Source organism: Stegostoma tigrinum, chromosome 31 (genome assembly GCF_030684315.1).
Source record: "Stegostoma tigrinum isolate sSteTig4 chromosome 31, sSteTig4.hap1, whole genome shotgun sequence".
Classification (NCBI taxonomy): Eukaryota; Metazoa; Chordata; class Chondrichthyes; order Orectolobiformes; family Stegostomatidae; genus Stegostoma; species Stegostoma tigrinum.
The window spans coordinates 32,887,967-32,906,012 of NC_081384.1; the positions used below are offsets into that span (position 1 = coordinate 32,887,967).

General features: G+C 41.4%; 1 protein-coding gene across 1 annotated transcript in view; it reads right to left on the reverse strand.

Annotated features, from left to right (window-relative positions):
• The window catches only part of map3k14a (mitogen-activated protein kinase kinase kinase 14a), a 63,295-nt gene extending 56,422 nt beyond the window's left edge, over positions 1-6,873 (reverse strand). Inside the window, exon 1 of the mRNA XM_048560816.2 lies at positions 6,754-6,873. The gene's annotated coding sequence lies outside the window, so the exon portion shown is untranslated. The remainder of the gene's footprint in view (positions 1-6,753) is intronic.
• Positions 6,874-18,046: the final 11,173 nt, after the last annotated feature.

Genomic DNA, 18,046 nt, shown 5'->3' on the forward strand with positions numbered 1-18,046 from the left:
GGGGTGCTAGATAATGGGATACAAAATTGGCTTGAAGGTAGGAGACAGAAAGTGTTGGTAGCGGGTTGTCTTTTGAACTAGAGACCTCTGGCCAGCGGTGTGCCGCCACAATCAGTGCTGGGTCCACTGCTCTTCATCATTTACATAAATGATTGGGATGTGAATAAAGCAGGTATGGTTAGTAAGTTTGTAAATGACATTAAAATTGGTCATGTATGGACAGTGAAGAACATTATCTCAGAATACAATGGGATCTTGATTAGATGGGGCAATGGGTCAAGAAGCTTAATTTAGATAAATGTGAGGTGTTGCATTTTTGGTAAAGTATATCAGGGCAAGACTTATACAGTTAATGGTAGGGCCCTTGGGAGTGTTACTGAGTGAAGAGAAAAGGGGTGCAGGTGCATTATTTCTTGAAAGTCAAGTCACATGTGGTCAGAATGGTAAAGAAGGCATTTAGCATGTTTGCCTTCATCAGTCAGTGCATTGAGTACAGGAGTTGGGACATCATGTTATGGTTGTACAGGACATTGTTCAGGCTACTTTTAAAATACTGTGCTCAGTTTTGGTCTCCCTGCTAAAGGAAAGACATTGTGAAACTGGAATGGTTCAGAACAGATTTATAAGGATGCTGGCAGGAATAGGACGGCTTGAGCAAAAGGAAGGGGTTGAACAGGCTGGGGCTATTTTCCGTGGAACATCGGAGGCTGTGAGCTGACCTTACAGAGGTTTATAAAATCATGAGGGGCAAGGATAGGGTTAACAACCAAGATCTTTTTCCCAGGGTATGTTAGTCCAAAACTAGAGAGGAAAGATTCAAAAGGGGCCTGAGGGGCAACATTTTCACACAGAGGTGGTGCATTTATAGATTGATTTGCTAAAGGAGATGGTGGTGGCTGGTACAATTACAACAATTAAAAGGCATTTGGACGGGCTCATGAGCAGGAAGGGTTTAGAGTGAGATAACACGTTGTGAAGCTGGATGAACACAGCAGGCCAAGCAGCATCAGAGGAACAGGAAAGCTTGTAGTTTCGGGTCGGGACCCTTCTGAAGAAGAAGAGTCCCGACCCGAAGTGTCAAACTTACCTGCTCCTCTGATGCTGCTTGGCCTGCTGTGTTAGCATTAGCAGTTCCTACTATCTCTGTAACAGGGTTTGGAACGATATGGGCTGAATGCTGGCAAATGGGACCAGATCAGTTCAGGATGGACCAAAGGGTCTGGTTCCGCACTGTATACCTCTATGACTCCATGTAAAGCCGCTTCACAAGGATTAGGGCAAGCTTAGTGAATGGGCAAGATCAAGGCATGGAATTTAATACGGAAAAAATTGAAGTTATCCACTTTGATAGGGGGGAGCAATGTGCAGATTATTTTTCTTAAATAGCAAGCAGTTGGAAAGGGCAGACATAGAAAGGGACCTCTGAGTCCTTTACATCATGGCACTGAAGACTAATGTTTAGCCTTTATGGCATGATGATTTGAACACAATATTGAAATCTTGTTTCAATTATCTAGAAGCTTGGTTAAACCGCACCAGAAGTACTTTGTGCAGTTTTTGTCTCCATTCCTCAGAAGGATAATATTGCCATTGAGAGAGTGCAACACAGGTTGAACAGGCTTGTTTCTGCAATGTCAGGACTATTCTGAGAGAAATTAGGGAATTGGGCCTCTATTCTCTGATGTTCAAAGAATGGGGAGGTGCCCTTATTGATAACTAAAAACTACTCAAAAGGGCTAGGCGTGGTATATGCAGAGAGTCTGGAACCAGGGGTCACAATTTAAAAATAAGGCGAATGCCATTTAGGATCAAGAGGCAGAGAATATTTTTTGGTCAGAGGGTTGTGAACCTTCGGAATTCTCCACCACAAAAGACTGTGGAGGCTATGTCTTTGAGTATGATAAAAAAAGAGGCTGATTAATTTCTGATTATCAATGGTGCTCAAGGTTATGGGGGCAGTGTGGGATAAGCAGTCATTCAGCCATGGTCATAGCAAATGCAGCAGCAGGCTAAATGGGCCGAAAAGCCTATGCCTGTTCCTAGATGTCTATACTGTGGTGATCAATACACAGGAGAATCTTTTCAAAAAAAAATTTGTTTTCTCTTTGTATTTGAACTTTTTTAAATTAATTATAGAGGTATTACATATGTAGGAATATTTGACTGGGCAGGGCAGCTGCAGGCAACAGCTTATGTGTTGAGACCTCCAGAAATATGTGTAGAGTTGGCAGTCCTAATAGGTCTGTCTGGGCTCTTCGGACAGTGTGTGGGCGAAATTGTAAGCTGTCAATCATACGTCACTTCAGCTGACCAAATGTCTGGTTAGAAAGCAGCCTGGACAACTGGATTATTATCCAAATTAACAAATACATTTGGGGAAAAAAAACACTCCAGTGAACACAAACATAATTAAAATATTAACTAGACAATAATGCTGGACTTCTTTACTTTGGTAGAGTGCTTAGGACTGTAAGATTACCAGCAAAATGAATGTCAATTAGTATTAGGATTTGCATATTTACCATAAAAATAATTCTGAAGTCTAAATGATATGGTAAGTAATTGTGTAAACTGAGCAGTGTAATTTAAGATGGCTCAAACAGTAGAACTAGAATGGTTTAGTCATTTAAATGTAACTTAGAATCGACTGAACTAGGTTAGGTTCAAGTGCCATGACTTTATTAACATCATATTTTTATCTGAAGCTTTTGCAGATAAAAATGGTGAAAGTTAAACCATTCATCATAGTTGATTCATCCAGAAACAGATCGCAGCCTCCACCTCCCATGACTGCACCTTCACTGTTTAAACCAAACGTCCATTCTTCCCATTATTGATAGATATAAACAGACACTTTGTATTTACATTGTTCCACTGTACAGAAGATAAAATTCCTTCCAGAGTTTAGGGAAGAAATGCATTAAATCAGTGTATCACGAGTTATCTTAGATCATGAACAATCTCTTAATTGAGATTAATTCTAAAATAGTGGCACAAAAGTGTAGCATAAGTGTAGGTGATTAATGTAGAACTTTAATCCAAACATGAGCCTGTGCATGGTAAACAGAACCCCACATACATTTAACCAGTATGCACTGTTACAATGGCAGTAATCCCCTTGAACATTTAGGGGAACTCAGAAAAGCAGATTGAGTAAACCAACAGTTTTGCTGTTTATTTTACATAAACCCCATTATCTCAATAGTACTCGCTGAAAGAGAGAATGGGATTAAGTTGTGGAATAAAGTGTAGAACCCCAGAAACAGAGATAAAACTATGGGTAGTTTACTGGTTTAGCAGAAAGTAGCAATTGATATTCCTCAGGGATCTGTGCCAGGCTTTCAGCTTTTGATTATCTGTATCAATGGCCTAAGTAAAGGATCACAGAGTGTCAAATCCATGTTTGCTAATGATGACCGGAAGGTTGTTCTTCAGGTAGAAATAGCAATTTATAAAAGGACTTAAACAAATTAATTCAGTGGGAAAAACTGAACTCCAAATCACATCGTGGGGAAGTGTGAAGTTATCTACTTTCAAATTAAGTAGACACATCAATACATTTTCCAAATAACAAGAGAACTAAAACTACAGTTGAGCAAAAAGTGTTCAATTACAAAATCACTTTAAGATGATGTGTCACATTAATGATAACAGTATAATAATTAATTGCTCATTGGGGATTAAGCAACTCCATGGGTTAGTTTATTTGGGACAGTAAAGCACATTATAAGGTATGAAATACATTTTACAAGAAAACAATTGATTTCTCTGTGCGCAGCTTGCAAATGTAAATCAAACTGGCAGGCAGATTTCCAAATTTTTATACACACAGCATATGTAGTCCTTAAAAATTAGTTCTTTTAAAGCTACATGTACAACATGTAAACGTCATTGGGGAGTTTACCATTGCTTCAAGATGGCTCAAATGCAAAGGAGAGGAATCCATGCCCGAATTGTACAGAGCTTTGATCAGACCTCATACTAGATAGCTCTGGACATCACACTTCAGAAAACTCAGTTTTGGTCTTGGATAAAATATACAGCATGTTTACAAAATTACACTAGGATTACATTATGAGCAAATGCTGCATGGACCTGTTTCATAAATCTTTGAGGTAATGGGTGATCAAATCGAGTTGCTTAAAACTGTAAAAGAATTTGATGGAATAAATAGAGAAGTTATTGCAACTGTTAAGGAAGTGCAGCACAAAGTGGTGCAACTTTGAAACTAGAGCTTTGCTGTCGGGGGTGAAATTAGCAAGCATTTTTCCGACAAAGGACAGTGGAAATGGGGAAATGCTCTCTCCCAAAAGACTGAGTTTTTCATTTTCAGTGTTCAAGGTTGAAGTTGAGAGATTTTATTGGCCAAGGCTGTCAAGATACATCAATCAAAGACAGTTTAATAGATCTCAAATACAAATTAGTTCATGTTGAATTGGCTTGGGGTGGCTAAATAGCCTCCTCCTTTCCCTATAACTGAATCAAAGTGGCCTATAAAGAATGACACCTTGGGAGTAATGGACCCATGAATTGAAATTATGAGTAGCGTTGCAATTTTATTATGCAAATTTGAGTAATATGATTGTTTGAAAACAAAGTTTGTAACAATGTACTAACCTTAAGTGTTACCCTGGGAGACTCACTCCAATGCTCAAAATGACTTTAGTAATGATTTAGGGTCTGTCTTGAGCCAGCAGTCAAGGAAACCTTTAGACCTTGGCTCGGCAGAGCTTTAGTATTGGCTCAAAAATTGAGAGTGAATCTTGGATAAGCAGAGTCTTCAAAATAATAGCTGCAGTACAAACGTTCACTGAAGACCTTTTAACAATCGCTAGGCCACAAGTGGCTGATCAAGAAGTCTTACAGTCACTGATCTAATAGGTTTTGACCATCCCATAAGGAAACATACAAAGATCCTTAAGCACCTTCAAATCAATCACTCACAAAGTCTACAGAGGAAATCGGAGAGTAATTTTTAAAAGATCAACATTCTTACATAGACAACAAAGTGTAGAGCTGGGTGAACACAGCAGGCCAAGCAGCATCTTAGGAGCACAAAAGCTGACGTCTTGGGCCTAGACCCTTCTTTTAGCCAGTGAGATGTGAACGCAGACCTTATGGAACAGACGGAGGGACACGGCCACAGCACCATAAGCATCTTAATCCAGTGTGATATGGACATTTTCTATCAACCTGTTTGGATATGCTACGACACACTTCCAGAGCAGGTGGAACTTGAACCCAGACATAGGGACACTACCACTATATGGCAAAGTGTCCTTTCAGAATAGTATAGGCACAGAATTTGCAGCATTTCTGGGTAACGCTTAAATGCCTGATCATTCATGTCTGTCCCACACAAAATGTTTAAGGATTTGAGTCAACAATTATTCAATGAGAAATACAGGGGGATTTGAATATTTGTTCAATATCTTAGGGGCAGGATCACTTAAATCTATCCATCTTATTTATTAGCCTGACCCAGATTATAACAAGGAATGTTTTTTTTCAGTTTCAAATGCAAAATATAGCAGGTAAGATAAAAAACAAAAAATATTTAACAGATTAAGCAGTATTTCTCTCTGCCCGAATGACTATTTTCAGTATTTCCCGTTTCAATGAATTTTTGCAAATTCCATGACTTCCACGGCTGAATTTCCACTGCCAACAAACTACAGGAGTTAAATTAGCTTCATATAGTGACTGGTATACGGGTTTTATATTACAAGGCGATTACATGCTTCTTTGTTAGACTCCTGCAACATTGTGCACTCAAAGCTACTTTGCATGACTGCAAACGTGGTATGAATTATATTGCTGTGCATACAATACAAAACAAACCAATAATTTGCATAACTGCATACTGTAACTGTATCCATCCATACAGCAGTTGGTACTGTATGTTGTTGTGTTAAAAGTTACACATTATTAATATGCTAAAGTAGTTGATCTAAATAGGACTTCATTAACTAAATTACCTGTTGCATTTATATTTTTGAATACGACCACATGGCAGTTGAAAATAAAATTGCATAGGCAGATTAGTTCCCTGCTCAAATCCACTATATTGTCAGAAGCCTATGTGTTATATTCTGGGAGTACTGTGGGTGCCAACAGCTGTAGAGTGTACTAAAGGTTGCATCTACAACAACAGTTCTACTGGAACACTCAACCACAACTACACCTATTAAAAATCTGTAAACAACATCTATTTTCAAAATAGTTCAGAAGTTTCCACTACAACAAAGTGTGTAAATAGCACATGGATCAGCCTTTCAATTTCTCCAGCTTTCACAGTTATAGCACTCCAGTTTAAAAACTTCAGAAATTTTTCGAATCACCCTCTGATCACACAGAGCTCTGGACCTGGGGGGCGGGGGTTGGAGAGAGGCAACCACATGAGCCGCTCAGTTGAAAGCTGAACTGCTCATTCTGCCAGATTTAATTGAGGGACTAAAGCGTCTTTCAAAAATGGAACTAAATATTAATACATCACTGTTAACTGTGCCCCCCGGCGAAAATAGGAAACGCTGATAACAATATTTACCATGAAAAATGCACTAAAATAGAAGAAAGAGACATTGTACTGTTAGGCAAATATAAAATGTCTTCAATGCAGTTTAACAAACTTCCTCTTTTTTTTAACCAAAGCAGCCATTTTATATTTTACATCTTTACAAGCCGGAACAGACCTCTTTCTCAAATCATTACCAACGCAACGATTCCCATCGATTCCTTGCTACTAACACTCACCTGGGAGCTCGGGCCAGGTGAGACCCAGGCAAGTTGTCGATCTCTCTCTATTTGCTCCTATTTAGACCCAAAGCAAATGGTGAGAATCGGCGACACTTTTTAACCTGCTTTATGGGCGATTGCAGCTTCAAACTGATTAAATACAAAACTGAAACTGAGCCTTTTATTGGGGCTAAAAATACACCTCATAGCATCAGCCCACAAAAACCAAGCGTGACACACGCTAGTAACAAAGTGAGATGCATTTCAAGATATCACCAACGTCTCTGAAGGTTTCTCTGACTTTTTATTTCAAACACTAGTTTTTTTAACAATAACTTCGCGTATGTGTTCCAGTTGCTTGCAGTTTAATAATTGTTATTGAAGTGAATTTCCGATCTAATCGCACCCCCTGTTGGGCGACAGCAGCATTGTAATTGTTCTCCCCTAATCTGTGCTTGGAACCGTTCATTTTAACAAAAGCCTCAGGAAAGAAGTTGCATTTTGTATCGCAACTTCTCCAACCTCAGGGTGTTGCAAATTGCTTTACATCCAAGGAATTACTTTCGAAATGCAGCCTTCCTTGTAAGATAGGAATCAATTTATGCACTGCATTCCCGGCAACAGAAACAAAGTAGTCAATGAACAATTAACAGAGACAAAAATTGTTGGAAAAGACTCAACAGGTATCTCTGCCGAGAAATCAAGAGTTAACGTTTCGGGCCCAATGACCCTTGTTCAGATCAGAATTCTGAGGAAGGGTCACTGGACCCAAAACGTTAACTCTGATTTCTGTCAACAGATGCTGCCAGACCTGTTGGCCTTTTCTGGTCCTGTCTGTTTTGTTTCTGATTTACAGCATCTGCAGTTGTTTTCTTCAGTCAATGAACAACTTGCTCTTGGTGCTGGTTGCTGAATAAACGTTGTCCAAGATAATTGGATAATATTTCATCTGATCTTTAATTGTACTCTTGGAACTTTCACATTCACTAATACAAGCTAACCATCTCCCAGGTTGTTATTTTAATCTGTACCTGGAACTTAAGCACTAGCAGCATTGATTACCCAACCCTAATTGTATTAGAAGAAGTGATCTTATTGAAACATACAAGAATATGGAAGATTTAACTGCGTACGCTGCTAAGGGTTTGATGAGAAGCTAGAGCTTCGATGGTGGGGGTCCGAGTCCTCCAAGAAGGGTGAGTATCTAGGACTGAGCTGAGGAAACATTTCTTCACTGAAAGGATGGTGAATTTTTGGACTTCTCCATTGTCAAAGGTTGTGGATGGTACCTTGTTAGAACTGAGGCAAACACATTTTAGGATCTCTTAGGGAATCAAGGGCTATGTGAAGTCGATGAGAAAATGGAGTTGGAGTCAAAGATCAGCTCTGATGGCATTGAATAATGTAAAAGTCTTTTGGGGCCGTATGACGTACCTCTGACATCTACTGCTGTCCATACTTTGTAGATAGTGAGGAGTCCTAAGGAAACTTACTCACCACAGAAAGCTGTGTCTGTGACCTGCTTCCGTAACAACAGTATTTATAGACCTGATCCAGTTAGGTTTCTGATCAAGTGCAATTCAGAGACTGTTGATAGTGGAGGATTCTGTGATGTTACTGTCAAGAAATAATGTTTAGATTTTCTTATGGGAAATGGTGATTGCTGGGTTTGAATACTATTTGCTCTTATCAGTCTAAGTCCAAATTTCTCTTGTCTTACTGCATGCTGGCATAAACTGCCTAAAAATTTTAGGAATTCCAAATGCTACTAAGTAGTGTGCAATCATTGCTACTTCTGAAAAATGAAGGTGGAGAAGTCACTGGTGAAACAACTGAAAATGATTGGGTCCCTGAGAACTCTGTGCAGTGAGTCCTGGGAATGATTGGCTTCCAATATCCACAACAATCCTCCTTTAAGCTGGGCATGATTCCAGCTAATAGATCATTTTCTTCTTACACCTATTGACCTAAATTTTGCTGGAGCTCCTGAATGTTCCATACTTGTTCAAATGTCATCTCAATATCAAGGGTAGTCCTTCTCACCTCATGTCTGTAGTTCAGCTCTTTGTCCATCTTTGGACCAGAGCTGTAACTAGGTCTAGAGCTGAGTGGCCCTGGTAAAACCCAAACTGAGCATCACTGTGGAGATTACTGCTGAGTAAGTGTTATTTGACAGTACTATTGAAGGCACCTCCCATTATTTTAACAAAGATTAAGAGCAGACTGATGGGTGAGTAACTATAGAGACATAGAGCACAGAAACTAATACTCCATCCGTTCATGATGACCAGATATTCTAAACTGAACAACTCCCAGTTGCCTGCATTTGCCCCATATCCTTCTAAACTTTTCCTATCCATGTACCTGTCCAAATGTCTCTTAAATGTTGTAATTATACCCTCCTCTATGACTTCCTCTGGCAGGTCATTCCATGCACACATCACCTGCTGTGTGAAAAGATTGCCCCTCAGGTCCCTTTTAAATCTTACCTCTCTCACCTTAAAGCTACGCCCTCTAGTTTTGGACTCCACTATTCTTGTAAAAAAAGACCTTGATAAATCAGCTTATCGATGCCCCTCACGATTTTTTAAGGCCTCTGTAAGGCCTCAGCCTCCAAAGGTCCAGGGAAAAAGACGTATTAGCTTATCCAGCCTCTTTTGAAAACTCAAACCCTCCAGTCCCTGCAACATCCAAATAATTTTTTTTTCTGTACCACTACTAGTTTAACAACACCCTCCATGTAGTAGGGTAACCTCTACAAACAGGACGGTCTCCACTTGAACCAGAGGGGTAGTAATATCCTGGGTGGGAAATTTGTTAGTGCTATTCGGGTAGATTTAAACTAGCTCAGCAGGGGGATGGGAACCTGTGGTGTCAGTACACAGGAGGATGAGAGTAGGGAGGACATGGACAGGATTTCACTGTCACAGGAGTGTGCTGGCAGACAGCAAGCTGGTTTGAAGTGTGTCTACTTCACCGCCAAGAGTATCCAGAATAAGGTACGTGAGCTTGCGGCATGGATAGGTACCTGGGACTTTGATGTTGTGGCCATTTCAGAGACATGGACAGAGCAAGGTCAGAAATGGATGTTGCAGGTTCCAGGGTTTAGATCTTTCATAAAGATCAGGGAAGGTGGTAAAAGAAGGGGAGGTGTGGCTTTGTTAGTCAAGGACAGTATAATGGTGGCTGAAAGAACTTTTGACGAGGACTCGCCTACTGAGGTGGTATGGGCTGAGGTCAGAAACAGGAGAGAAGAGGTCACACTGCTGAGAGTTTTTTTTATAGGCCTCCGCAAAGTTCCAGGGAGGTGGAGGAGAGGATTGGCAAAACGATTCTGGGCAGGAGTGAAAGGAACAGGGTGGTCATTATGGGAGACTTTAACTTCCCCAACATTGACTGGAAATGCTATAACTCCAGTATGACAGATGGATCAGTTTTTGTCCAATGTGTGCAGGAGGGTTTCCTGACGCAGTATGTTGAAGGACCGACAAGAGGGGATGCCTCACTGGATCTGGTACTTGGTAATGAAGCAGCTCAGGTGTGTGATTTAGTGGTAGGTGAGCACTTTGGAGCGAATGACCATAATTCGGTTACGTTTAGTTTAGTGATGGAAAAGGATAGGAACATGCCATAGGGCAAGAGTTATAGATGGGGGAAGGGAAATTATAATGTGATTAGGCAAGACTTAGGAGGCATAGAATGGGGTAGCAAAATGCAGGTGATGGGGACAATCGAAAAGTGGAGCTGGTTTAAGGAACAGATAATGCGTGTCCCTGTCAGGCAGGGAGGAAGTGATAAGGTAATGGAACCGTGGTTTACTAAACAAATTGTATCTCTTGTTAAGCGGAAGAGGGAGGTTCATGTGACGTTGAGACAAGATGGTTCAGCTGAGGTGATGGAGAGTTACAGATTAGCTAGGAAGGATTTAAAGAGAGAGTTAAGAAGAGCAAGGAGGGGCCATGAGCAGTCATTAGCAGGTAGAATAAAGAAAAACCCTAAAGCTGTCTACAGATATGTGAGGAATAAAAGGATGACTAGGGGAGGAATAGGGCCAGTCAAAGACAGAAGTGGGAAGTTGTGTGTGGACCCAGTGGTGATTGGAGAGGTGCTAAACAAATATTGCTCATCTGTTTTCACTCAGGAAAAGGAGAATATTGTAGAGGAGAAGACTGAGATACGGCCTATTAGACTGGAAAGGATTGAGGTTAGTCAGGAGGATCAATTCTAGAAGGTGTGAAGGTAGTTAAATCCCCTGGGCCAGATGGGATTTTTCCGAGGATTGTCTGAGAAGCTAGGGAGGAGATGGCGGAGCCTTTGTCCTTGATCTTTCAGTCATCATTGTCTACAGCTTTAGTACCAGAGGACTGGAGGATTGCAAATGTTGTGCCCTTGTTCAAGAAGGGCAGCAGAGATGACCCAGGTAATTACAGACCAATAAGCCTTACGTCTGTTGGAGGAAAAGTTTTGGAAAGGATTATAAGAGACAGGATTTATAATCATCCAGCAAGCAACAATTTGATTGGAGATAGTCAACATGGATTCGTCAAGGGCAGGTCGTGTCTCACAAACCTCATTGAGTTTTTTGAGAAGGTGGCCAAGCATGTGGATGAGGGTAGGGCAGTTGACGTGGTGTACATGGACTTCAGTAAAGCCTTTGATAAGGTTCCACATGGTAGGCTACTGGAAAATATGCGGAGGCACAGGATTGAGTGAAATTTAACAGTTTGGATTAGAAACTGGCTTTCTGTAAGAAGGCAACAAGTGGTGGTTGATGGAAAATATTCAGCCTGGAGTCTGGTTACTAGTGGTGTGCCTCAAGGATCTGTTTTGGGACCACTGCTGTTTGTCATTTTTATAAATGACTTGGACACAGGCTTAGGTGGATGGGTTAGTAAGTTTGCAGGTGACTCTAAAATCGGTAGAGCGGTGGACAGTGTGGAAGAATGTTGCAGGTTGCAGGGAGACTTGGATAAACTGCAGAATTGGGCTGAAAGGAGGCAAATGGAGTTCAATGCTAAATGTGAGGTGATTCACTCTGGGAAGAATAATAGGAAGGCAGAATACTGGGTCAATGGAAAGATTCTTGGTAGTGTGGATGTGCAGAGGGATCTTGGTGTCCATGTACATAGATCTCTGAAAGTTGCCACCCAGGTTGATAGTGCTGTTAACAAGACTTACGGTGTGTTAGGTTTTATTGGTAGAGGGATTGAATTCTGGAGCCGTGATGTCACGCTGCAACTGTGCAAAACGCTAGTGCGGCCTTACTTGGAATATTGCGTGCAGTTCTGGTCGCCCCATTACAGGAAGGATGTGGAAGCATTGGAAAAGGTGCAGAGGAGATTTACCAGGATGATGCCTGGTCTGGAGCAAAGGTCTTATGAGGAAAGGCTGAGGGATTTGGGTCTGTTCTCATTGGAGAGAAGGCGGCTAAGAGGGGATTTAATAGAGACATACAAGATGATCAGACGATTAGATAGGGTGGACAGTGAGAGTCTTTTTCCTAGGATGATGACGTCGGCTTGCATAAGTGGGCATAGCTACAAATTGAGGGGTGATAGATTTAAGACAGATGTCAGAGGCAGGTTCTTTACTCAGGGAGTGGTAAGGGCTTGGAATGCCCTGCCTGCCAATGTAGTTAACTCAGCCACATTCGGGGCATTTAAACAGTCCTTGGATAAGCATATGGATGATGATGGGATAGTGTAGGGGATGGGCTTAGATTAGTTCACAGGTCAGTGCGACATTGAGGGCCGAAGGGCCTGTTCTGCGCTGTATTGTTCTATGTTCTATATGTAACCAGTATTGTACACAATATTTGAAAAGTGGCCTCACCAATCACCCTGATTGGATTGGCCCTCTTTTGTTAATCTGGAAATACTTGTTTAATTTTCCAGTTGAAGAGCTGGAAAGATTCAGCAGGTCTGATAGCACCTGTGGAGAGAAGGTGGAGTTAATGTTTCAGATCCAGTAACACTTCTTCAGAATCCAGAAGATTTGTCTTTGTGTTTTTGATCTCTAGCATCTGCAGTACTTTCAATTTTTTTGTCTAATTTTTCACATTGTTGGACAGACACTAATGTGTGGGTCCACTAGACCAGCTTGATGAGGGGGACAATTATTTTTGGAGCATAAGTCTTCTGTACTAAAGCCAGGATATTACTGGGGCCAATAGACTTTGCTACATCCAAAGGTTTGATCAATTTCTTGATATAAAGGGAATGAATCAGATTACCTCAAGATTTAGAATCGTAGAATTCCTCCAGTGTAAAATCAGGCTATTCAGCCCATCAAGTCCACACAGACCCTCCAAAGAGCATTCCATCCAGAACCACTTCCCAACCTGTAACCCTGCATTTCCCATGGTTAATACACTTAGCCTGCACATCCTTGGACACTGTGGACAATTTAGCATAGTCCATTCACCTAACCTGCATATCATTGGACTGTGGGAGGAGTCAACACGCCAACACGGGGAGAATGTGCCAACTCCACACAGATAGTCACCCGAGAGTGGAATCGAACCCAGGTCCCTGGTGTTGTGAGGCAGCAGCACTAACCACCGAGACATAGTGCCACCTGCATAGGTGATTGTGGAGGCCTCAGGAAGGAGCCAAAACGGATCATCATCTGTGACTGTCTTTGCTTTACTTGCTCTTTGAGCTCAACTATTTGATCTTCCTACTTAGTAGCATCAGCTTTTGTTTCTCTATCCCTCATTTGTGTATTTTAGGACTTTCAAAGTCCTGAATTAACTTTATAATGACCACAACAACAACATGAAGGTCCCGCTTCAATGTAACTCACTGTCCCTCAGGCACTGTGTTTACTGGAAGTGAGGACATTTAGATAGTGATGGCCACAATAATGATGGTAACATCTAAACATCTGACGTGAACATAGCTGCTATGGCCAAGAAGTCATTGAAATCTAAGGGGTCTCCCTACCAGTGCAGGTAAAAAGCTACTGTGTAATTGGACTCTCTGTCATTCCCGTGGTAACTTCAAACATCCTTCCAAATGTTGATTGATGCCTTTGCTCAAAAGCCTGGTGTGGATCTTATTGGTACTTAAGTTTCGTATGAACCTGAACCCAAAGTTGATTTCTTAGCTCATGTCTTACCCACACCGATGAAAAAGATTCTTTAATTTGAGAATGTATTCTACAAAAGCTTCACTTTGCTAACAGCCAGTTTGTTTTGACAGAATATAATTCTTGCTGTAATTTCATTTATCATTGTCCCACAGCAGGTCAAGAATATTGTTCACTTTGGAACGATCCATACTACTGGGGCCTTGTGGGCAACACTAGTTTGACACAGAAATTAACCAAGTCTCCTTAGACAGCACCCTCCAAACCCACGACCACTACAATCTGGATGGATAAGTGAAGCACATACATGGGAGCAACACCACCTACAAGTTCCATCCAATCCAGTCACCATCCTGACCTGGAAATGATTTGCCATTCTTTGAGTGACACTGGGTCAAAATCCTGGATTCCTCTCCATACAGCATTGTGTATCTACCCACAACACATGCATTGCAATGGCTCAAGATGACAATAAACTCCCAACTTCTCACGAACAACGAGAGGGTGTGCAATAGATTCTGTCCCAGCTGGAGCCACCAGGTCTAATTCAAGAATCAAACAAAATCATAAGAGATTTTTCTGTTGTTCTGCCTTTGGGCTTATTTTGCCATGCCCTTCCCATCATTATATCGTAGGCGGTAGAAATCGTTGCCTCTTACACTCTGGAATTCTCTCCACCTCCCTCACCTTCTCTACAAAACCTATTTCCTCAGCCAAGCCTATGGCACTTGGCTGGAAGAAAACCAAAGTTTTGTGAACCTGGCCAGACCTGAAATGTTAAGAGATAAATGGGAACTGCAGATGCTGGAGAATCCGAGATAACAAAGTGTGGAGCTGGATGAACACAGCAGGCCAAACAGCATCTTAGGTGCACAAAAGCTGACATTTCGGGCCTAGCCCCTTCATCAGAGCACCATGGACGCCCAGTCCCTATCCATCTGCATTTGTCATGCAGATGGCCTCAAGGCCAATGGTTTTCCTCCAAGCATTTTCTGGCTCAACACTTATTTTCTCTATGTCCACCTGTGAAGTGCTAGGGGTATTTTTTTCATCTTAAAGGTGCTATAAAACTGCAAAGTTTCATTCTTATTCTCATGATTACTTGCTTTCTGACAAATTTCTTGATATGGCCCCGACCATCCCACCATCCATATTTTGTGATGGAGAGTATCTTTTGTGTAACATTTACTTCTTAATGCAAACAGTTGAGTGAGTATTCTACTGTCGCTAGAAAGTGGAAACACGGGGTAAGCAATGGAAGGTATTCCCTTCACCAAGTCCATGTGCATAACTCGGATACATAATTTGCACAGGAAACAAATGTTCCACAAACTCTAAGATTGTTTCCTGGCAAAGAAGAACCATAGACAACAATTTGCCTTTGATGTAATGAAACATCTCAACTCTTATCAGTTAAGAATTGACTCTTAAACCAAAGGAGATTATATTAGGACAGATGACCATAAATTGCATCACAGAGGGCTTATTGAGCAAGGTGAAGATGTGGGCATGTATAGGGAAGGGATTCCATTGCTTAGGACCGAGATGACAAGAGGCGCTGTCATTAGGTTTGGAGAGAGGAATATATGGAGTTGCATGTCTCATCTTATTTCAACATGAAACCTGTCAAGAGGAAAGAACCTCAATGATCAAAATCATTTGGATTAAAAAAGTAAAATGTAGTTCATAGAACTATACCTTCTTTTGCTTCTCTGTTGTCCCTTATACTGGTAACCAGGTTGCACTATCATATCTGGGCAATATGTGAAGTCAAGTTACTAGTTTATTTTAGAATCTTGAAACAATTTTCTTGCCAGAGTGGTATAAAATGTTCATTCCATTTTTCTGAATTGTTCAGTTAAATTGCCTCAAAATCACAGATATGTTAGAGTGAAAAACAAGGCCATTTGTTTCATTGTGACTGCACCAGCCAATTAAAGAAATATCATTCCTTCGTGCCAATTTTCAACTTTATCTCCTTTTCCCTGCACTTTTTTTTTATCCAAGTTATCATCCAATGTGCTCTTGAGTGTCTCAATTGAACCTGACCCCACCAGACTTTCCATCATGCTCACTTCTGCAATCTCTCGAATGCATTCACATCATCCTACAATGTAATACCCAAAACTGTATGCAATGCTTCAGTTGAGGTTTAATAGGTGACTATTACAAACCCAACATCACCTCCTTGCTCTTATAATCTGTGCCCCTATTAATAAAGCTAAGGATAATGTGCACTTTGCCTATTGCTCTGTCTATCTATTCTGCCATTTTCAATAATCTGTGCACGCATACACCCAGGTCCCTCTGCTCCTGAACCCCATTTAGAATGTTAACCCCCATTTTATGTTGTTTTACAATGTTCTTCCAATGCATCACCTCACTTTTTTTTGCAGATAAACTCATCTGCCAACTATCTGCCCATGGTACCAACTTGGCAACGTCCTTCCGAAGTTCTACACAATCCTCCTCTCATCTTGCAATTCTTCCAAGTTTAGTGTCATCTGCAAACTTTAAAATTTCCCCTGGACACCAAAATCTAGATTATTAATACATATCAGGAAAAGCAAGGGTGCAAACATCAATCCCTATGGAGCTCCACAACAAACCTTCCTCATACCTGTAGAATATCTGGTGACTATTTATCTTTGTTTCTTAACATTCAGCCAGTTTTGCATCTATGTTGCTTCTGATCTTTGTATTTCATGGGCTATAATTTCCTCACAAGTCTGCTTTGTATCAAACAATTTCTGAAAGCCCATATATGCCACATCAACTGTATTATCTGCATCCAGTCTTTCTTTACTTCAAAACATTCTCGCAAGTTAGTTAAATATGATATCCCCTTTAGAAAGCCAAGCTGACTCTTCCTAATCAACTCACCTTTTTCTATGTAACTACTAACTCTATCTCAGTAATTTAAATGAAGTTAAGCTGACCCTTCTGTATTTGCTTAATTTCTCCTTACAACCTTTCTTGTACAAGGCCTTAGTGTTAGCAATTTTTCAGTCTCCTGGCACCACCCCAAAGTTTAGGGAAGAACGAAGGATTGTGGCTAGTGGCCATGCAAGTTCAACTCTCACTTCCATCAAACTACTTGGATGCAACTCATCCAGTCCTGGTGTATTGTCAGCAAATTACAGTCCGTCCTATCAATATAACATCTGCTTTATCAATATTGAACCCTCTCGTGGCTGAGTTCCCTCCTCTGTAGTCATGGCCTGGGCAGCACCTCACTCTTCAGTAAAGAAAGATGCAAAGTATTTATCTAACACCTCAGCCACATCCACTGGCTCCATTTTCAGTCCCTAATTGGCCCTACTCATTGTTTTCCCAGCCTTTTAGAATTTATGTAACTTATAGAAGACATTGGGGCACCACTTTATGCTGGCTGACAGTCTTTTCTCATAAAAACTGAAAGAACTGCGGATGCTGTAAATCAGGAACAAAATCAAAAGTTGCTGCAAAAGCCCAGCAGGTCTGGCAGCAGCTGTGGATGAAAAAACAAACTTAACATTTCGGGAGTTGGTGGGCTTGAAATGGACATCTGTTTCTAGCTGGTTGCCTGAGATGGAGACAGAGAGATCCAGGACGGTGAGGTACGTGTTGGAGATGGCCCAGATGAACTTGAGGTTGGGGTGAAGGGTCTTGATGAAGTGGATGAACTGTTCAAGCTCCTCTGGGGAGCAAAAGGCAGTTCCACTACGACCATCAATGTAACGGAGGAAAAGGTGATGTTTGGGGCCAGTGTAGGTGCAGAAGACCGTTCCACGTAACCTACAAAAAAGTAGGCATAGCTTGGGCCCATGCGGGTACCCATGGCCACCCTCTTTGTCTGTAGGAAGTGGGAGGAATCGAATGTGAAGTTGTTGAGGGTCAGGACGAGTTCAGCCAGTCGGATGAGGGTGTCGGTGGAGGGGGACTGGTCGGGCCTGCAGGACAGGAAGAAGCGGAGGGCCTTGAGGCCATCTGCATGAGAAATGCAGGTGTATAGGGACTGGACGTCCACGGTGCTCTGATGAAGGGTCTAGGCCCGAAATGTCAGTTTTTGTGCTCCTAAGATGCTGCTTGGCCTGCTGTGTTCATCCAGAGATAATGGGAACTGCAGATGCTGGAGAATTCCAAGATAATAAAATGTGAGGCTGGATGAACACAGCAGGCCAAGCAGCATCTCAGGAGCACATAAGCTGACGTTTCAGGCCTAGACCCTTCATCAGAGATC